Source organism: Phocoena sinus, chromosome 3 (assembly GCF_008692025.1).
Source record: "Phocoena sinus isolate mPhoSin1 chromosome 3, mPhoSin1.pri, whole genome shotgun sequence".
Lineage (NCBI taxonomy): Eukaryota > Metazoa > Chordata > Mammalia > Artiodactyla > Phocoenidae > Phocoena > Phocoena sinus.
In genome coordinates this window covers 14,330,579-14,344,297 of record NC_045765.1, presented here as the reverse complement: position 1 = coordinate 14,344,297, position 13,719 = coordinate 14,330,579, and the positions used below count along the sequence as shown (strand labels likewise).

Below are 13,719 nucleotides of genomic sequence, written 5' to 3'. Positions count from 1 at the left end.
TGTGTGTGTGTGTGGTGCGTAGGCCTCTCACTGTTGTGGCCTCTCCTGTTGCGGAGCACAAGCTCCGGACGCGCAGGCTCAGCGGCCATGGCTCACGGGCCTAGCCGCTCTGCAGCATGTGGGATCTTCCCAGACTGGGGCACGAACCCGTGTCCCCTGCATCGGCAGGCGGACTCTCAACCACTGCGCCACCAGGGAAGCCCTATCGACTTTTTGATGGTGGCCATTTTGACTGGTGTGAGGTGATACCTCATTGTAGTTTTGATTTGCATTTCTCTAATAATTAGCAATGTTGAGTGTCTTTTCATGTGCCTATTGGCCATCTGTATGTCTTCTTTGTATAAATGTCTATTTAGATCTTCTGCCCATTTTTTGGTTGGGTTGTTTGTCTGTTTGTTTGTTTTGATATTGAGCTCTATATATGTTTGTATATTTTGGAAATTAATCCCTTGTTGGTCATATCATTTACAAATATTTTCTCCCAGTCTGTAGGTTGTCTTTTTGTGTGTTTGTTTATGGTTTCCTTTGCTGTGCAAAAACTTTTAAGTTTAATTATGTCCCATTTGGTTATTTTTGCTTTTATTTACATTACTCTAGGAGACAGATCCAAAAAAATATTTCTGCGAATTTATGTCAAAGAGTATTCTGCCTATATTTTCTTCTAGGAGTTTTATGGTCTCTGGTCTTACATTTAGGTCTTTAATCCATTTTGAATTTATTTTTGTATATGATCTTAGAGAATGTTCTAATTTTATTCTTTTACATGTAGTTATCCAGCTTCCCCTGCACCACTTATTGAAGAGAGTGTCTGAATGAGAGCCTTGCTGAGTAGTATATTCTTGGTTGTAGGTTTTTCCCTCTCATCACTTTAAATATGCCAAGCCACTCCCTTCTGGCCTGCAGAGTTTCTGCTGAAAAGTCAGCTGAAAGCCTTGTGGAAGTTCCCTTGTATATAACTTCTTGCTTTTCCCTTGCTGCTTCTAATCTCTCTTTATCTTAATTTTTGCCATTTTAATTACATCGTGTCCTGGTTTGTTCCTCTTTGGGTTAATATTGTGTGGGTCTCTCTGTGCTTCCTGGACTTGGACGTCTGTTTCCATTCCTAGGTTAAGGAAGTTTTCATCTATTATGCCTTCAAATATGTTCTCAGCCCCTATTTTCTCTCTGTCTTCTCCTTCTGGGATCCCTATAATGGGAATATTAGTGCACTTGATGTTGTCCTAGAGGTCTCTTAAAATGTCCTCCTTCTCTTCTTCTTTTTTTTGGTTCAGTTCCAGTCATTTCCACTACTCTGTCTTCTAGCTCACTGATCCGTTCCTCTGTATCATTTAGTCTACTGTTGCTTCCTTCTAGTGTAATTTTCATTTCATTTATTGTGTTCTTCATCTTTGGTTGTTCTTCATATTTTCTAACTCTTAAAAAACTCTAACTTCTCACTCTGTGCTTCCATTCTTCTCTTGAATTCTTTCATCATCTTTATGGTCATCACTCCGAACTTTTTCTTGTGTAAATTCCCTATCTCCACTCAATTTGTTTTTCCTCACAAGAGTTTTATCCTGTTCCTTCATTTGGAACATGTTCCTGTCTCATTTTGCCTAAATTGCTATTTTCTATGAATCTCCTAAGTTAGTTATGTTTTTTGACTTTGGATAAGTGGACTTTTGTAGGAGATGTCCTATGCATTTCAGTAGTGCACTCCTGTCTTGTCACCAGAGCTGTATCTCTAGGGGTCCCCCTGTGTGAGCTGTGTGGGTTTTTCTGTACTGATGAACTGAATACTGGGTCTGGTAGTCTTGGTTCACTCCTGGCCTGGCTGGTTGCCAGACCCTGCTTTGTGCAGATGCTGCATGCTGCTGGTTGGCAGGGCCAGGTCATGAGGTGGCTGGTGCGTAACCTCAATGGACCCCAGGGCTATTTCTGGTTAACTGGTGGGCAGAGTCAGTGTCCAGGAGATCCCAGGGCTGGTGTCTGTTCACTGGTGGATGAAGCCAGGCCCTGGGGCTAGTGCTGGCCCACTGGCAGGCAGAGCTGTGTCCTGGGGTCTTGCTGCAAGGTCCAGGGGTCCCAGGACTGGTGCCAGACAGCTGGTCATTGGGGCTTGTTCCTGACACAGCTGCCTGTAAGGTCTGGGTTGTCCCAAAGCTTGTGTTGGCTTGCTGATAAGTGGATCCAGAGCCCAGCTAGTCCCTGAGCAAGATCTGGCCTGATGGTGGGTGGGCTGTGTCCACAGGCTGCAGGGCTGCGATTGTCCTGTTGTCGTTCCCTTGCTCTTGGGTGAGACTTGTCCTGAGGCTAGAGCAGGTTTGCTGTATTAAGTATCCTTTTTATATTTATGCTTCAGTCTGAATATTTTCTACTGGTGCTAATCCTGTATTCAGCTGTGTCTATTCTGGAGGTAAATTCATATGTTGGGTTTGTGATTTTATTTAATGTATTTTTCAGTTCTCAAATTTCCGTTTAATTTTTTTTTATTGATTCCAAGTATCTAGTAAAATTCTCCACGGTGTGATTTTCCCCCTTGAATATATAAATAACAGTTATTTCGAAGTCCATTTCTTATAACTCCTAAGTCTGAATCTCCTTTATGTCTGCTTCTATTACCTATTTTCTTTGTTTGTTTGTTTATTTGGTCTTATCTTCTGAAATGCCTGGTAATTTTATAAACCATAGAAATAATTTGAAGATTGTTACTTCCTAAAGAGAGGGTTTGCTTTTGATTTTGCTTTTGGATTTTGCTTTAAGGTGGACATTCACCTTAATATGATCTATGATTTAATTGATTTAAAGCTGTATTATGGTCTTTGTGAGAGCTCATCTCTTTCCAGCTCACCATTGCTTCTAGGGTGTGTTCTTTTCAACATTCCACCTGAAAAGTCTCTTTTTTTAAAAAAAAATTTTAGAGGAGAATAACTTCCTATTGCTAAGCCTTAACACCTATTTTTGGATCTCCAGCACATCAGACTACCAAAAGGTCTACTCGACTCCTAACCTTTTAGTCTCTGTTTTATGCTCAGTTTCTCACCCTCTGAGCCTTATGCTACTTATTAATCAACAGACACCTCAAGGGGAAAAGGTCAGATAAAACTGAGTTCACCTTAGCACGCTTCCTTTTTCTCTGTGATTCTGGCCTCTAAGTCTTGGCTGTCGTTTCTTTCTGATGCTTTCAAATTTCTCTTTTATCTTATCTAGGTCTTCCCATTTTTTTTTGACAAACAGAAAGCTTCAACATGGAAAAAATTTTTAATTTAATTTTACTTAATTCTGTTAAACATTTATTTGATACCAAAGTAAAAAGTATCATTGGTGCCTGTAATTAAATGAATGTTTATCTCCCCCAAATTTTTGAGTTATGCCATAATACTCAGTGTGACTGTATTTGGGGTAAGGAAGTAATTAAGGTTAATGGAGTTTATAAGGATGGGGTCCTTATCTGATAGGATTAGTGTTCTTATAAGAAGAGACACCAGAGAGCTCACTCTTTCCATGCACATGCTCAGAGGAAAGAACATATGAGGACAAAGTCACTGTCTACAAGCCAGGAAGAGAGCCCACACCTGAAACTGAATCCTGCCAGAAACTTGATCTTGTACTTTCCAGCCTCCAGAACCATGAGTTAATTAGTTTTTGTTGTTTAAGCCACACAGTCTTTGGTGGTTTGTCATGGTAGCCTGAGCAGATGAATACAATGTGCATCACTCAGAGACCATCAGGAACACATCAGTCGTCAGAGTTGGAGGTTGCATTTTTGATCCAGGATTGATGTGTTTGTTAGGATTTCGTGTGCCTCAAGTTAACAGAAAACCATTCAACATCAAAAATGAAGTCACCTTATGTGATAAGTTTCATAACAATCTTATAACAAGCTCCTCTTACACCCTCCCACTAAACATCCCTTTGTTCTCCACGCTGCATCAAACATTAACTAGTCTAACTCAGTTTGACTATAGTGACATTTTACTTCTCTGCTCCCTGATTGAGAAGGGATTCAAAAGTTCCCCTCCTTACACCCCTAGAGAGGGGACTGGCCCCTCAACTTCTGGATGGAGGCTCACTAACTACAGACACTCATGGGCCTGATTGCATGGAGTTGACCAGATGAGGGATCTCCAAGGAGAACCTGGCATGTGTTTCCAAGGAGACTGTATAGGTAGGTGAATGTAGAACTTGTGCTTGGAAAATTCTGAAGTAGTGAGACAAGACAGAGCAGTTCATGCTGGCAAGAAAAGAGCAAAGTGCAGCAACAGTCCAGGGTCAAGATGACTAGATTGTTTATTTGTCAAGTAGATGTTTTGTGAGGCTACCATCTCAAGCCTTCTCGGAAAGCCCTCTCTTGAGAGTGGTCTGTGTGAGGGGCTGAAAGCAAAATGCCAGGGTCAGGAAATGAGGGGTTCACAAGAGGTCAACTGGAGAGAGCCTGCCCTTGTCAGGGAACTGTCACTGCAGAGTTCTCAGAGGGTGGGGAGGGCATTCAACATCTATCAACATGCAGGGATGATAGATAGATAGATCACACAATGGAATTTGGATATCTCACTGCAGATGACACTGATATATACTACTCAACAGGGTGCCCCATTGCCCCCCACATCCATAATCCTTCCTTAAATCCTAGAAAACCAAAGAAGGAAGAGAGATCTCGAAGTATCAGAATGAAAGGAGCAGGAGAAAGAGTGAAAAGACAGAATCTTTCACCCTTCCCTGTGGTAGGTCCCCAGACTCCCAAACAGATCTGAACTAGACAGAGGCCACAGGGGAGATTTTGAATTTGGTGAGAGATTTAAGTCATGACTTGTATCAGGCTGGATCTTATCCTACCTGAAAGTTGGTCTTGATTAGCTAAGTGGGAATAGACTTACACCTGAAGCAGACCAGACAGCTCTGAGATCAGCCTGATCTCCATCAAAGGTGGTGAAGGATTTTCCAGGAGTGAAAGTGGTCCTAGCTAAACATAAAGCTCTTTCTTGGGGCTTCCCTGGTGTCGCAGTGGTTGAGAGTCCGCCTGCCGATGCAGGGGACACGGGTTTGTGCCCCGGTCCAGGAAGATCCCACATGCCATGGAGCGGCTGGGCCCGTGAGCCATGGCCACTGAGCCGTCGCGTCCAGAGCCTGTGGTCCGCAACGGGAGAGGCCACAACAGTGAGAGGCCCGCGTACCACCAAAAGAAAAAAAAAAGCTCTTTCTTGGTTGTACGCAATCAAGTTTCACCCAATCACTATGTAGGTTAAATAAATAGTAATGTAACAGATTTCACAGAGCAGAACAGAATAAATTGTCAGTTGTACAGACAGTAGACTGTAGGAACTCACAGAGGCTGAAGGGATGTGGATTGAATCTTTGGAAGGTGAGAATAGTAATGATGGGCTTTAGATGGGTCTTTATAGAATAAATTGAGTTTCAGTAGGAAAAGACAAAGTAGGCAATGCAAGTTCTAGTGGGAGGTTAACTTGAGAAAAATGCGGAAGTGGAAAAACTTTAAGTACCTATAGGGAAGCAGAGTAGGTCAGCGGGATGCGGGGAATGACAGAGAAGTAGGCTGGAGCAGAAGAATGTGAGGTGGCTGTAAGGAGTTTCTTCAAAAACCGGTTTGGTGTGCCTGGAACTAATTTGACAGAGGCCTCTATTTTCTAGGTCCCTCTGTCTCCACCTCCTTGTGTTTTCCTGCCTCTCCTTTCAAGTCCCCTTCTCTCAGCCTTCTGGTCTAATCTGTCCTCTCTGAGCATCAGCCTCCAACTAAAGGCCCCAGGAGATTTGTATGGCAGGAAAACATGTTTTATTGCTGCTGTGAAGATAAAATAAAAACCAGTCGTATATCAAAGAGTTAAAAGATCAACATAAATTGATGATCTGAACATTTGGTTTCCAACGAATTGGCCATTTTGAAAATTGACCTCCGTCCATGGGATATAAAGTCAAAATTAAAGTGACTATTAAATTATCATCAAACCCAGGATGGGACTTCCCTGGTGGTCCAGTGGTTAAGACTCTGCGCTCCCAATGCAGGGGGCCCGGATTTGATCCCTGGTCAGGGAACTAGATCCCACACGAGAGATCCTACGTGCCACAACTAAGACCCGGTGCAGACAAACAAACAAATAAATAAATATTTTTTTTAAATCCTGGGACATCCTTGAGAGTGAAAGGGAGTGCTATCCATGATTACACTGGGATGAGGGGCATAACTGAAGACCACAGGACTGTCCATAGCAAACTGTGTAAGGCACTGAGCTTACAGATATGACTGACCGGGATTGGGATGACACCCAGTCCCATGCCACCCTGTGAGCCTCGTGAATGTGGGTGCTCTTCTTTCCCTCCCATCAGGTTATAAACTTCTCGGGGCCAGGATTGTGTTCGGTCTCCACCTTTGATTCAAGTGTAACAGCTCACCCAGTGCTCTATATAACACGGGTTCTCAATAAATGTATGTTGACTTCATGGGGCCAGCAAAAAACATGTGTAGATTCTGGGGTGCAGAGAAAGTCTATCAGGGAACCCAAGGGTAGAGACCCCATGAAGGCCCTTGGGGTCACTGGGGAAGTGTGGAATTTGTTTGTGGTGAGGGGTAGAGCACCAAGAAACTTGTTCCCCATTCCTGTGCCCTGGTTGCTCTGTGCCCCTCCCATGACCAGGTTTCCCCACCCTGTCCCACTGGCCCTTCTTCTGGTCCTGTCCCCAAGCTCCCTGTCTGGTTTTCTTTAATTATAAACTTGGGAGCTTCTGCTCCAGGGCTGGAGTTTGTGGGTCCCCTGGGACTTCACAGCTTTCCCTTCCTCACTCAGGTTCAGTGTTAAGCACCTGCATGGGCAGCGGGGGACAGTTCTGCAACCCAGGCTGGGAGGCAGCCCGTGGAAGGTGGATGGGAATCAGGGAGTGGGCTCAGATACACGGGTCCTGGCTCTGTCCCCATCTGCCCACCACCGTCTCCTTGACTAAGTTCACTTTCTCCACACCCCTTTTGCTGAGAGGAGGCTGTTGCCTGTCTGAGGCCCACTGTCTGAGCTAGAGAGTCACAGGGAGGCTGAGGGTGACGTGGACACCCACAGCTGGGCTGAGAGGTTGGTGGGAGCTGAGGAAGGTCAGAGCTGGGGGGCTCCTCCCTGATCCCTCTGACCCAGTAAGTGCAAACAAAGAAAAGAGGATGAAATTATTTTAATGCTGGAATCTCCTCCACAGGGTATCTGCTGAATTGGTTTTCCTTCAGGGAACCCACTTAAAAGTGAGTGAGGGTCATTTCCTGTCATCCCCTTCTCTCCTCCTTGCTGCATCTATTACTAGTTGCTGGCCATTTCGCATTTATATTTAATTATCAGCATTTCTACCGTTGGTAGGAATGTAAATTGATAGAGCCACTATGGAGAACAGTACGGAGGTTCCTTAAAAAACTAAAACTAGAACTACCATATGACCCAGCAATCCCACTACTGGGCATATACCCTGAGAAAACCATGATTCAAAAAGAGTCATGTACCAAAATGTTCATTGCAGCACTATTTACAATAGCCAGGACATGGAAGCAACCTAAGTGTCCATCAACAGATGAATTGATAAAGAAGATGTGTCACATATATACAATGGAATATTACTCTGTCATAAAAAGAAATGAAATTGAGTTATTTGTAGTGAGGTGGATGGACCTAGAGACTGTCATGCAGAGTGAAGTAATCCAGAAAGAGAAAAACAAATACCATATGCTAATACATATATATGGAATCTAAAAAAAAAAAAAAAAGTTCTGAAGAACCTAGGGGCAGGACAGGAATAAAGACACAGACATAGAGAATGGACTTGAGGACATGGGCAGGGGGAAGGGTAAGCTGGGGCGAAATGAGAGAGTGGCATGGACATATTTACACTACCAAATGTAAAATAGATAGCTAGTGGGAAGCAGCCACATAGCACAGGGAGATCAGCTCGGTGCTTTGTGACCACCTAGAGGGGTGGGATAGGGAAGGTGGGAGGGAGATGCAAGATGGAGGAGATATGGGGATGTATGTGTATGTATAGCTGATTCACTTTGTTATACAGAAGAAACTAACACACCATTGTAAAGCAATTATACTCCAATAAAGATGTTAAAAAAATTATCAGCATTTCTTCTTCCCGTTGTTGTCTGCCTCTTTCAGCTTTTTTTTTTTTTTTTTTGGAGTAGGTGGAGGGCACATACCTTTTAGTGTTATTTGTCTTTGTCTTTCCTTTCTTTCTTCTAGTCCTTTTCATTTGATCTATTTCTCTGTTTTTCTTTCTAAAGAAGGAAAATGTATCATTGACCTTTTTCTTTCCTCTTTCCCTCATTTTGGATTGGGGGCCATAGTGTTGGTTTCCTGGGTTGAAGAGTGGTTAACAGGAGGAAAAAGGATGAGTGGGGAGACATGGAGGTAAAGGGGCAGGAAGGAGAAGGCTGATATGTGACATAGAGTCAGCTTGTCCCCCAAAGTATATTTTAGATACAAGGTGGCTTCTTTATGGTGTCATTTCTCAGAAGAAAAATGCAGCCATTAACTAGTCAGCAGAAAGGAATGAAGTTAATGAGCAGGAAATGAATATGTGAGATGCTAGAATAGTTTCTTGAGTTGTTTGCATACAATCAATCATTTGACAGTATTTACTGAGCACATAATACATGCCAGTCACTGCTCTAAGAGCCGGGGATCCTCCCATGAGAAAAAGTGGCATCGGGGGATATAGGTTCTAGTTGGAAAGCAGAAAACCAATTCATACGAATTAAATGTAGCATGCCCAATGGTGTTGAATGCTAAGAGAAACATAAGGCAGGGAAGGAATGGGGAGGGAAGAGGGATTTCAACTCCAAATAGGTGTGAGGAAGCCCTGGCTGAGAAAGTTAGTTAGGAGGTGAGTGGACCAGGTGGAGCGTATGTGGGAAGAGATTTCCATGAGTAGGCAAGAACAAGGACCAAGGCCTCCGAGGCTGGTGTGGGAGGAAACACAGGATGCTGGTGAGACGAGAGTCATGGGAATACTGGGGAGAGCAGAAGGAAAGGAGGTCTGGGTGGTGATGGAAGTTCTGCTGATAAAAGCATTCCTTTATTCTGCTTGAAGAACCCATCTTCTTAGAGAGATGGGTTCACTTTAGTGCTGTGTGCAAAGAGACTGGGATGGGGGCAAGGATGGAGTGAATGATGAGGCAAATTCAGTTAGGGGCCACCATCAACCAGGGGAGCGGTGATGACAGTGTGGCCAGGTGAGATGGGCAAGATTGTGAAGTGGTCAGGGTTACCTACATTTTGCAGGAAGAACCAGCAGGGATTTATGATGTTGGGATGTGTGAGGGAAGGAGAGGTTCAATGTGACCCATATGTTGTACCCTTGGAAGCTGGACAGACCTGCCCTTAATTTACCTGGGAAGAAGGTTAGACCAGATGTTTCTCCAGAGGAGACCAAGGACTCTATTTGGTCACTTTAGGTAGCATAAGCCCATTGCACATCCAAGTGGAGGTGATGAGTACACAGTGGCATAAGAATTAGAATTCAGGGCTTCCCTGGTGGCACAGTGGTTGGGAGTCCGCCTGCCAATGCAGGGGACATGGGTTCGTGCCCTGGTCCGGGAAGATCCCACATGCTGCAGAGCGTCTGGGCCCATGAGCCATGGCCGCTGAGCCTGCGCGTCTGGAGCCTGTGCTCCGCAACAGGAGAGGCCACAACAGTGAGAGGCCCACGTACCGCAAAAAAAAAAAAAAAAAAAATTAGAATTCAAAGGAGTTTAACTGTCATTAATCAACTCTATGATATTGTAGTATAAGGTGGTGGGGGGTTGTGGGGGGGAGAAGAGGACGTGTAGAGTGCATGTCTTTGAAGGTGCATGTAGCTGAATGATTCTGCACACAGTACGTCCTTAGCACAAGAGGAGGAATTTCTGGTGTGAGGTCTATGGGACCTGGTTGGTTCAGTTGATTGGTTTAGTCTGGGGCTAATACGGCCAAGATGGTATTTGAAGGCTGTAGGAACAGTGATTTGCTCCTGTAGGACCTCCCCACTAGCTTCAACATCACACCTTTGTGTTGTTGTTGGCAAAGACACCTGTGCATGTCTTTTTTGGGCATGAGTCAGGATGTGCTCCATTCTGTAAGATCTCAGCTCACAGAGCCTGCCTCCCTGGTGGTGGATCTGGGCAGGCCTATCCTAGTTTTTGAAATTACTCTGTTTCTTCACACAAAGAGTGTGTTCTGTGGGGTTGACTTGTTTCCTCTTTGCAAGGAGGTAAGGTAGACATGAATACACCCCAAACAAATGTCACCTGGATGCCACTATCATCCATTTGCAGAGAAGTCCTGTTTTTTTTAAAAATACCTCAATATTGTTCTTACTATATCACTCACTATCCCTCAGAGGAAGAAATATAACAGTGAACTAGTATATTGAGGTCGAGAACAAGGGCTCCATCAATTAAAGGGGGAGTCTCTCTACTTTGAGAAAATGGAAGCGGCAGCCATGTATTACTTCATAATGATTATTTCATTCAATCAACACTTACGTACTGAAGGTTATACTATGAACTAGGCAACCTTTCTAGGGGCTGCCAATGTCATGGTGAATAATAAATGGTGCTCTTATTCCAGTGGGATGAGACAGACCATAAAAGTTTAAAAATGTAAGCATGTGTGTGTGAAATGGTATAAGTGCTGTGGAGAAACCAAGAGCAGGGGAGGGCTTGAAAATGCAAGACATTTATAACTTCAGTGACTTTCAGAGAAGCCATCTCTAAAGAGGTTGGCATTTGAATAAATATCTGAAGCAGATGAGAGACAGAAATCTGAGGAAAGAGCATTCCAAAGAGAAGAAAATGCAAAGATCCAAAGGTGGGTGTTTGTCCAATTTGTCCAAGGAAATTCAAGGAAGCAGTGAGTGAAGGGGACACAGTAGGAGATGAGGTCAGAGGTATCGGTGTATATGAGTGTGTGTGTGTGTGTGTGTGTGTGTGTCTGTGTGGGTGTATCATGTAGGGCCTTGTGTGCCACTGCAAGGATCTGGGCTTTATTTGGAGTAATTTGGGGAGTCACTGAGTTACTTTCAGCAAGAGAATTACATCATATGACTTACATTTTAAGCAGACTCATTTGAATAGTTATGAGAACAGATTCAAGGGATTCAAGGATAGATGTCAAGAGACTGGATAGAAGCCTACAATAGTCCATCTGAGAGAAGATGGTGGCTTGGACCAGGGCAGTTGCAGTGGACATAAGCATTCATTGGATTCTGAGGTATTCTGAATGTATAGCCAAGAGGCTTTACTGATGGTTTGGATCTAGGGAATAAAAGACATAGAGGAATTAAAAAATGATTTCAAGATATTTGGCCTAAGCAAAATAAAGAACATCTCAAGTCTCCATTACCTTCCTTTATTGTAACATATATGAATTACCTCTTGGGGATGAAATGGTCCAAGTCCTGCTAGAGATAGTTTACTGAGTCCATTTAATCCCAGCTAAAAAGAGTCAGTGCCATATGGGAAAGCCAATGTTTTGCCTATTGAAGGATTGTCCAACAGTCCTGTGACACATAAAATAATTCAGTTTCTATTCTTCTTGGTATGAATATGTACAAATGTAGATAAATGGTTCAATTCTATGAGCTAGCAAAGATCCTATCATCCGTGTCATGGGAAAAATGAAAGAATACACTCTCGTGTGTCCCTAGGCATATATTGTTGTGCTCTAATAAATTACAAAAGATACAGAAGACTGAAGAATAATAATCCAGAGATAAATAAAGACATGTCACTCAATCTTAGAATTTCTCTGTCCATGTTCTCAGGTGACTGGGAACAACTGATCCATGGGATCTATAGATGGCTTCATCCTCTTGGGAATCTTTTCTCATAGCCAGACTGATCTTGCCCTGTTCTCTGTGGTTATGGTGGTCTCCACAGTTGCCCTCTGTGGCAATGTCCTCCTCATCTTCCTCATCTACATTGATCCTCGTACACCCATGTACTTCTTCCTCAATCACCTCTCCCTCATGGACCTCATGTTGGTCTGTGCCACTGTGCCCAAGATGGTAGCCAACTTCTCTCTGGCTGAAAATCCATCTCCTTTGTGTGTTGTGGCATACAAATTGTTTTTTTCATCTCTCTTGTGGGATCTGAAGGGCTCTTGTCGGGACTCATGGCTTATGACTGCTATGTGGCCATTAGCCACCCACTTCACTATCCCATCCTCATGAGTCAGAGGGTCTGTCTCCAGATTGCTGGGAGTTCATGGACTTTGGGGATAATAGATGGAATGATGCAGATGGCAGGAGCCATGAGCTTACCCGACTGTGGCTCAAGGAATGTGGACCACTTCTTCTGTGAGGTGCCAGCTTTATTGAAACTGGCCTGTGCAGACACATCCATTTTTGATACCCTGTTTTTTTGTTGTTTATTTGTTTTTTGCGGTATGCGGGCCTCTCACTGTTGTGGCCTCTCCGGTTGCGGAGCTCAGGCTCCGGACGCGCAGGCTCAGCGGCCATGGCTCACGGGGCCCAGCTGCTCCGCGGCATGTGGGATCTTCCCGGACCGGGGCACGAACCCGTGTCCCCTGCATCGGCAGGCGGACTCTCAATCACTGCGCCACCAGGAAAGCCCTGATACTGTTTTTTGCTTGCTATGTATTCATGCTGCTCCTGCCCTTCTCCATCATCACGGCCTCTTATGCTCACCTCTGGGGATCTGCGCTCCCCATGCACACTGCTCAGGCCCATAAAAAGGCTCTGGCCACCTGTTCTTCCCACCTGACAGCTGTGTCCCTCTTCTATGGGGCAGCCATGTTTATCTATCTGAGACCCAGGCGCTACCAGGCCCCAAGCCATGACAATGTGGTCTCTTATCTTCTACACAGTCCTTACTCCTATATAGGCTCAACCCTCTCATTTATAGCTTGAGGAACTGGGAGGTGATGGGGCCCCTAAAGAAGGGGCTGGGGCTTCCCTAGTGGCGCAGTGGTTGAGAGTCCACCTGCTGTTGCAGGGGACACGGGTTCGTGCCCCGGTCTGGGAAGATCCCCCATGCCGCGGAGCGGCTGGGCCCGTGAGCCATGGCCGCTGAGCCTGCGCGTCCGGAGCCTGTGCTCCGCAACGGGAGAGGCCACAACAGTGAGAGGCCCGCGTACCGCAAAAAAAAAAGAAAAAGAAAAAAAAAAAGAAAAAATAGAAGGGGCTGGATCGTTGCAGGATTGGCAGTCGGCACTGACGGCCAGGGCATCTGCTACCTGGTGCTGCCGCCTCCTGGTTGCATAATGCTGCAAAGTCATTCACCCTTTGGGAGTGTCTATTTCCTCATCAATAAATGAGAATCATGACACCTGCCTTACCTCACAGGGATTCTGTAGGGATCACTGCATGTAAATCTAAAGCCGCATGACGAAGCAATGCATTGTCGTTATTGTCATTATTGATCATTTATGAAGTCCTTGAAGTAAATTCACTCTATTTCTTAATTCTTCTTGGTTATAACTGTGTTTTGTTGAACGCTTACTATGTGCTGGGCACTGTCCTTTTTCCTTTATGTGTCATCTATAGTATTAAATTAATGATTTTACCTAATAAATATGGATATTTTAAATAAAAACTTCTAGATGGCAGAAATTGAGTCTCTATAATTCTTTCTTGGGTGGTCCCTAGTCTTCTCCCATTAGAAGCTTTATAAAACTTCCTTTAAGAGATATAAATATACCCTTAACTGCTTAGAAATTATTTGTGTATTTCCAGTACCTGGCTCTGTGCCTT

The 13,719-nt window shown here is 44.3% G+C and overlaps 1 pseudogene; it reads left to right on the top strand.

Annotated features, from left to right (window-relative positions):
• The first annotated feature begins 11,802 nt into the window (after positions 1-11,802).
• On the top strand, positions 11,803-13,183 carry LOC116751779 (annotated as a pseudogene).
• Positions 13,184-13,719: the final 536 nt, after the last annotated feature.